Source organism: Lynx rufus, unplaced genomic scaffold (assembly GCF_022079265.1).
Source record: "Lynx rufus isolate CCGP_SWC_20201006 ecotype Redwood Valley unplaced genomic scaffold, mLynRuf1.p SCAF_7, whole genome shotgun sequence".
Classification (NCBI taxonomy): Eukaryota; Metazoa; Chordata; class Mammalia; order Carnivora; family Felidae; genus Lynx; species Lynx rufus.
In genome coordinates this window covers 12,338,297-12,346,693 of record NW_025814889.1, presented here as the reverse complement: position 1 = coordinate 12,346,693, position 8,397 = coordinate 12,338,297, and the positions used below count along the sequence as shown (strand labels likewise).

The 8,397-nt window shown below is 50.2% G+C and overlaps 1 long non-coding RNA gene across 1 annotated transcript; it reads right to left on the bottom strand.

Moving 5' to 3' along the window:
- Positions 1–1,034: 1,034 nt before the first annotated feature.
- On the bottom strand, positions 1,035–6,686 carry LOC124501650 (uncharacterized). The gene is made up of 4 exons (XR_006959791.1): positions 6,493–6,686; positions 6,187–6,294; positions 2,844–2,974; positions 1,035–1,948 (listed from the first exon to the last, which is right to left on the bottom strand). It is a non-coding gene; the product is annotated as an uncharacterized LOC124501650 (long non-coding RNA).
- Between the last annotated feature and the right edge of the window lie 1,711 nt (positions 6,687–8,397).

The window sequence follows — 8,397 nt, the reverse complement described above, 5'->3', positions numbered from 1 at the left end:
GGTCGTGAGTTTGAGCCCCGCACTGGGTGCAGAGATAACTTAAAAAACAAATAACTTTTTAAAAGGAAGAGAAAATGCAATTTGTAAGTGATAAATGCTTTTCAATCGTTTTTTTTTTTTTTTATGGAATTATCCAAGAGGTAGCTTTCGTGACACATGGCATAGTGTTTTGATGGTTTCTCCACATTGTGGCGTGTATCAGTGTTATCATTGCTGCTTTTTGCCAAATAACATTCCATTGCATGGCCGTACCACATTTTGTTTATCCTTTCATTAGCCAATGGTGATACCTAAGCTGTTTCCATCTTTTGGCTGTCGTGACTAAATCGGCAACGAACACCGGTATACACGTCTTGTACAGATGCGTGTTGTTAATTCCCTGGGTGTATATGCAATCAGGAGCGGAACTGCTGGGCCAGATAGAAACTCCGTGTTTAACTTTCAAGGAACCACCAGTTTTCCAAGGGGTCCGCACCCTTTAACCTCCCCGCCAGCAACACACGAGGGCTCTGGGTTCTCCACAGGCTTGCTAACCCGTGTTAACACCCCTTCTTAGAACTGACACGGCACGGGTGTTAAGGAGGCCCGAGACCTACTTGTATTTTTTTTTTCAACATACTTAATCCTTTTTGTAATTTTTCTGCAGATGAAATATAAATAAGAGATTCTCTGTAATAATAAGGATACAAAAGCTGACATTTATTAGATTCTTAACTCTGGACGGGCTCCTGTAGTACTGTGTGTTTTATTGCTTTGAATATTTGCAGAAAACCCTGAGTTTCCAACCTACTGTAGAGATGCAGACGAGGTACAGAAGTTACCTGATGAGCATTATTACAACACTGCCCCAAAGCCAAAATTCTTAATCATCCACTGTGACATCCAAGACCCCGCCTCTCCTTGGGGCGCCTGGGGGGCTCGGTCAGTTGAGCGTCTGACTCCTGGTTTCGGCTCAGGTCATGATCTCATGGTTCGTGAGTTCGAGCCCTGCATCGGGTTCTGTGCTGACGGTGTGGAGCCTGCTTGGGATTCTCTCTCTGCCTGTCTCTCTGCCCCTCCCCTGCTCATTCTCTCTCTCAAAAAATAAAAAATAATAATTTGTAAATCCGCCTCTCCCTTCTGCTGAATTGTTCTGGCTGTTCACCCAAAGAACAGTTTCAATAAGCCACCGTGTGTCATCCATGTATTTTCCCACTGGAAAAAAAAAAAATCTTTCTCGAGATGATTTTTCACAAGTCAGCCAGGTACAATTTATCATACTCTGAATGCTAACAAATTCTGGGGATGCAAAACCTATAGCATACATATAAATAATTTGACTCAGCAGTGTAAACATTAATTCAATGCTTTTTTTTTTTTTTTTTTAAATGAACAACCTAGTTTCTCTGAGTTGTTGTGATACTTCTCTCCTTCTGGGTTTTTTATTAGCTCACTGGTGCCAATAGAAATGGGTTCGAAAACTGATTAGCCCCGAGGAAGATTCTGTAATCAAATAAATCTGAAGTAAGGCATGCTTTCAATTTTGTTTAGAGGGGAGATATTTTTCCCCACTATGCTTTGTTTCCCAAAGAAAGCTTCGTATCTTTTGTGTTCGAAAACACGTCCGCTTCTGTGATTTCAAAGGACAGGAGAACAAATTCTGTTTGTAACTGGCCAATTTCAGCTCCTGAGAAAGACTGTGGAGGAAGTGTATGTGAATAAGATCTGAATAGAGCATATTATTAGATCTCAAAGAGAATCAATAGAATCTAATGTAGTTTTCCTTGCATTGCATCAATAAAGCAAGGTTGTTAGGAAGGCATTACAATCTTGTCTTCTCTCGTTGGTTTGAAAGCTTGTCTTTTCTGTTGTGGTCGTTGATTTGCCCCCGGGTCGTCTGTTCCGAGGACTAATTTGTTTGGTTTTGTAATGCATCATCGCTGCCAGCGTCACTGAAGGCTCAGAACACCTAGGGAGATAAATAGATGTTATTTTTATTATCTGTGCTTTATAAATACATTTTAACTTGGAAAGATTACACGGTCGAAGTCCCACATTCAGCCGCGTCAGAAGGCCGCACCACGAGAGTTCTACGCTGAGCCTTAATCTGCTTACAATCAGGCTGAACCTGGGGGGATCGCAGGCTCACCCCCCATTTCACTGCAGGTGAAATTTCCTTCCTCACGGTTGTGGCGGCTAGAAATCTGCAATCAAGGTGTGGGCAGAGCTGGTTCCTTCTGAGGCCGGGAGGGAAGGGTCGGTGGGGAAGGAAAATTCTGTTGTTTACACCACTCATCCTGTGGGGTCTTGTAAGGGCCTCCCCAGCAAACGACCACGACTGCAGGGCTGTCGCCGCCGCGTTACTGATGATGAATCAGAGACCCCTGGTCTCCCGACAGCCCAGTGCCCCAGGGTCGTGCCTGCGAGGCTTACGGAGTTACAGCCCAGACAGCACAGACATCCCAGCTGTCTGGTGCTCCCGAGCCCCATGCTGAGCTTGGACACCATGGAGGAACAGAGGGAACCCGCGTCCCTCTCCTCTTTGGTCAGCAAATCTTAATGAAAGACTTGACACTTGGTCAACTGGTCGGAGGCTGAGGTGAGCTCTCTCTCTCCAGCGGCCTTGCCAGGAGAGTTTCTCCTGGGAAACCTTCACTCGTGTTCAGATTCCCAGCCCCTCTGTTCTGACATCCAGTGCTTTCGGGAAAGACGGCCCCTTGGCTCTCGTAAAGCAGTCTGCTCTGTCCCCTGGGAGGAGTCCCGCCTCTTCACCGGGATCCGATCTCGGGTCTCTGTCTCTGGAAGTGGCAGAGTCCCACTGACGTGGGGGCTGACAGACTATCCCACGGGGCTCCCGACGGTACCATTCAAAGGGCGGTCTGTGCAGGAGGCCCCCACAGGCTGGGTTACTGCTCCCCAAGATGAATACAGAAGGTGACAGTGAGCGTTCAGCAGCATCCGCACCAACTCAACAGCGATGCTCTGTCAGTGGGATCTAGTAAAAACAAAAAAAGAAAGAAATGAGCTTGCATTTCATGTCTTTTTTATACAATAATCTCATTTTCCTCACCACACATCATCCCCTATTGCGAATAAGAAAACTTCGCCACGGATAGTTTGAGAAGCTCAGCCCAGAGGTCCGCGTAAGCGACCGAGGAGGCATAAAGGTAATGGTGAGGCACAGAGAGCAGTTAAAGACTGAAGCCCTGACCTTCAACTTGATGGTACTTGGAGGTGGGGCCTTTGGGAGGGAATCAGGTTTAGATGAGGTCATGAGGGTGGGGCACGCACGATGGGATTAGTGTCCCTGTCAGAGGAAAAGCCACCGGATCTCTTGCTCTCTCTGCCAAGTGAGGACACAGTAAGGTGTCTGTCTGCAAGAAAACCCTCACCAGGAACTGCATGGGCCAGCACCTTGACTGATCTGAGACTTCCGGCCTCCACAACTGTGAGAAGGAAGTGGCTTCTTCTGTCACAGTGTGTGTTGTGACAGCCCCAACCGACCGAGACCCAGGCTCTGCTACTGACAGCCCAAGTCGCTGTGCCTCAGGCCGGCTCCTGCTGTCTGGGGCCACCTCCAGCGGTAGCGTGTCTTCTCTCGGGTCTTTATCAGAAACGGCCTGGGTTCCCAGGCCACGGCACGACAAAGCCACGTCCGAAGGACACAGCCCCGCCCATACAGGTGCTGTGTGTGAAGGCAGGTCCCAGGGCACACCACACCCCAGTCCCTTCCTACTGCCCGGTGGGGAGGCCACACCTCACCCTCATGCCCCCTCGTGTGAGGCCACCCGACAGATTTCTGTCTCCAGAAGGAAGGGCTGGCGGCTCAGGATCCCATAAAGCTGGTCCCACCTCAAGGCGAGGCTTCCTCCAGGAAGCTCATCGCCTCCTTCCTTGGCAACTAAAAGCTTCCTTTAAGCTCCATACTGCAATAGTTTCCTCTTTGACAGAAATGGTAAGTTCCATTTTTCTACATTTGTAAAAAAAAAACTTGTATCAAGAAAAAGGCGATCTTGATATAACGCAATCTGCACAAGACTTATTTTTCTTGTTTTAGAAAAAAAGGTCCAGATGTTTTAACGTCGATGAACAGCCATCCCAACCTTTCACAACAGGCCTGAGCCTGCAGCTTTAGTCATTCGTTTCTCAATTATCTTGGGAGAAGTAGGTCAGGGAAGAAAGCAGGCCCAGGAGGCCGGGGGGTGCAGGAGAGGAAGACAGGAGATGGCCCTGCCATGAACTGAAGTGACCTTGGGCAGGTGCATGCACCCCACAAGGGCTGGGAGCGCTGTGACCCCATACTTCTGGATGCAGTTGCTTTCGACAGCGCCCCGCCCTGTCCTTTAGGTGACCAGACGAGCAGCCACGCGGCCTGGACCGAGCCTCCCCTCCGCCCCCTTCACTCTCCGGGCCGGCCCGGTGGGAGGAAAGCAGCCAGAAGATAAGCCGCAGAGAGAAGGCCCGGGGAGCAGTGGCTTCGGGCCCCTGCAGTTCTCTCAACAGGGTCTCTGTAGCGGCTCGGTGCACACAGCTGACACCCCGACCACTTCTCCTTCCTGCCCAGCAAGTAACTGTGTCAGCCTCCTGCTCCTCCCACCCTTCTTCCTTCCCGCCCTGTGCTGGCTCCTGCTGCCTCGGTCCCCTCCCCTGCATCCCTGCACACTCCCCTGCCTCAGGCCTCCCCCCCCCACCCCGTTCTCCTGCCACCCGCCCCCGATCCCGTGACAAAGCCTCGATATTTCCACAGCATTCACAGTGGACAGAGCATGTTCATCCGATCCTAACAGGTTCACTGGCTTCTGAACAAAAGTCACCGGATCTGGGGTGCTGTGATTCCTACCCCCGCCTCCCCTACCTGCCCGGTGCCGCTGTAAGCAGAAAGCCTGCCCGCGGACAGTGGCTGGGGATGTCAGGACTTGATGTGCACACATTACCTCCTGTGAGCCCGGCAAACCCTGACAGGCAGGTGGTAGTTCCTTTTTTTTTTTTTTTTTTAATTTGAAAGAGAAAGAGGGAGAGAGGGACAGAGGGATGGGGAGAGAGAGAGAGAAACAGAGAGAGAGAGAGGGAGAATCCCAAGCAGACTCCACGCTCAGTACAGGAGCCCGACACAGGGCTCAATCCCCCGACCCTGGAATCACGACCTGAGCTGAAACCAAGAGTTGGACGAGCAACCGATTGAGCCACCCAGGCGCCCCTATAGCTCCTTTTTCATAAACATGAAAAGTGAGGCTCACTTAGGTACCTGGAGGCACAGTGGGTGCCCTGGTGTGGCAACTGGTCTTGAAAAGAAACTTGGTCACGTGCTGACTCCGGGGCGGTGCAGAGCCGGTAAAAGGCAGAGGTGGGCTCAGCCGTGCCCCCGTGCCGCGCTAAAGCCCCTCTCCTCCACTAGGCACCCCTGCTCTGGCCTGTGCTCTTCCCCTGCAGTGGTGTGGGCTCGAGGATGCCCAAGCAGTTAGGGGACCTGGAATCTCGTGGGGGGGGAGGGAGCAGACTCAGAGCCTCTGCAATGGCCCAGCGGAAGGGGAGCGGACAGACCACGAGGACCAGCTCTCCACCCGGAAAGCGCATCGGACGCGGCTGCTGGGTGCCTGGGGTGGTTCTGCCCCTGGGAACTGTGGGGGCTGTTAGTTTGGACTAGGTTGGGTTAGGCCAGTAATTTGGGTCTGGAGGCTTGGCGGGGTCAAGGACGCTGGAGGTCAGCCCTGCCCCAAATGCCAACAGGGTCCCGTGAAGAATCACCGAGCCCCTTCAGCTGGCTGCGTCTTTCGCATTCGCTCCCTCACTGTTGTCTTGACACTGGCCCGGAGGACAATACCCAGTGCTTCTGGGGTCCACTGGCTGCTTTCAGGCTGCGGGAAGAGCAGGGCATTCAGAAACCCGTGACGGGGCCTCTCTGTGCTCGGGGCTTTTAATCTCCTTAATTGAAATTGATTGGTCTCTTGGGAGGTAGCTCTGCATTGGCCCTGAGCTTCAGCATGTGATCAACTTTTGCTTCTTTCTTTTAAAGACCAGTTGACACACCAGGGCATCTAATCTTATCCCAGAATCCCGGGCCCCTTTCCAGACGAGGAGCAAAACCAGAAACAAGCACACTTACAAAAACAGCTCAGGAAATAAAAGCGCCTGATAAAAATAAGGGGAGAATATTCTTGTCCCATTGTGGCTGAGCGTTATACAAAAGGCCAGTCAAAACCCCATTACCAAGGAAAGATGTAATCACACGGGGAAGGAGCCATGGCGGGCGGGGGCGGCTTGCCTTCTGAAGCTCACGAGATAAACAGGCCGGGCTGGAGCGTATCTAAGAACCAGCTGCAAAATAGATAAATGGGAAGAAAAGTGAAAGCCCTTCTTAAGTTAAAAGAAAACCAAACATTGAGAGAATTGTTTGAGCATCCAGACTTGCATTCATCCGGACGTGCAACAGTCACCCCAAAGTGGCTGGGGCTGGTTTACAAACTGGTTTGGCAGGTCGTAGCTCTTGGCGAAGCCTTTGACAGGGCCCCTTACCGACCAGGCTGATCGCATAGCCTGGAAATATCCCCCTGGGGGCTCTCCTGTGCCTCCTGTGGGTCATTTCACCAACTGGACGCTAGGCTTGAAAGAGGCCGTGTTGAGGAGGCTCGGGCCACTCCATGGCTCGCAAGCCCTCGGCTCTGTCCCTGCAATAGCGGCACGGAGTGGCAGCAGACACAAGAAGTACCTCAGAGGTAAGGGAACCCAGCAGTGACAAGTAATCATTACGAGTAACAAACTCACGCTAAGAACATCTTGCTGCCTGGCCTTGTAAAGATAAGGTTTAAGGGGATCAGGATATGTCAGCCCAAAACATACTACCTTGGCAGAAGGATTATTTTAAGCTGAAGGTATCTGAGACTCAACAAAATGCAGGAAGAATTCTCTTCCCTCCTCTTTTTCCGCCTAAAAGCGGGACATCAACTTCCCTTTGTGAAAGTGTCTCCATCTCCCACACTAGGAAGAAAGTGACTCTTGCCACCAAGACAGTCCTCACTGAGATGAGTCTGTGTAAACAGACCTTACTAAAAAAAGCCTTCATCTTCCCCTACATAGCCTAGTCATTTCATAGTGTGTGGTTCCTTAAAGCACAAACCTCCTTTCCTTTGAAAGAGATGGTGTACAAGCCCCCAAGTCAAGTCTAATGACCCGAGTTTCACTTCTTTTTCTGTGAGCTCCTGTCCAAGTAAGATATTAATACAATTTGTATTCCTTTTCTCCTGTTTGTCTGTTTTTTGTTGGCCAAATTTGCAGGCCTCCAGGCACTGAACCTAAGAGGGTAGAAGCAAAGTTTTTCCTCCCCGACAATGTCAAGACATCCCGATTTAAAAAGCAGAGATCTAGCTTGTTTGCTGGAGAAGCTCCATTTTCAAATAAATTCAAGTTGGAAGTGGCCCTTTGTCTCCACTTTCCCTAGCTGCAGGAATGGGACTTAAGGATCAAGGAGGGGTGAGCTCTATAAAAATGAAAGCCGAGTCTGTCCCAGTCATCACGGAACTAGTGTCTACGGGTGCCTAGCACATAGCAGGCACTCAACCCATCAGTGGAAGAATGGATACTGGCTGAAATTTCCAAAAATGGGATTGGAGCAAATGCATAGTGTGGAAGGTAAAACTGTAGTTTATTGAATATAGGCTCCCATATTCAATAGAAGAATTGGCAATAGGAGAGGTCACTTCTTGGCAGTCGTGACGGTGTCTTCGAGTGGGGCAGGTGAAGTCAGGATATTCCCCATTTAAGGTGAGCGTTTCAGTGTCCAGTGGATTAGGATTGAATAAGGCTCACGACAGAAAAGTTCAGGATCGTGGGCACGGCAAGGTGTGTTCACAGTCATTCACTGCTATCTTTCGAAGCGAAGCCGGTTTAAGCGGGGTTTGGGGAAGTTCCTCAAGCAATAGTTGGTTGCAACTTTTATCTTCCTGGGCGAGCGTTTCTAGAACAGTAAAATGATATTGGCGAAGACAGTGGAATCAAGTCTTTAGTGAAGACTGCACGGTAGTCTATGTCGTAGCCACGTTGACGTAGATGTAAGCAAACTATGTGGGAGTTGGTCTCAGTCCTCCAGCTGAAGACGTAGATAAACCATCCTCCTTCCATAGTATGACATAAACAGACAAGTAAGCCCTGTTTGTTCAGAGGCTCTGAGATAGGTGTGGTGGCTAATTTCTGGCTATAGAGGGCTGACCCACCCAAGGGAGAGGTAATTCGCATGTGTCTTCGACCTTGATATCCGCTGAAATAGCCCTGAGAGAGGACCAGCTACAGGACTGGAAGAGCCCAGTGCGAAACGCAAATGCAGGGCCCCTTGTTCCGAAACGACGAATGTCAAAGAGTTTGACAGCTCCTCACAAAGCTAAACGTAGAATTCCCACACGACCCAGCAATACTACCCAAAGAACT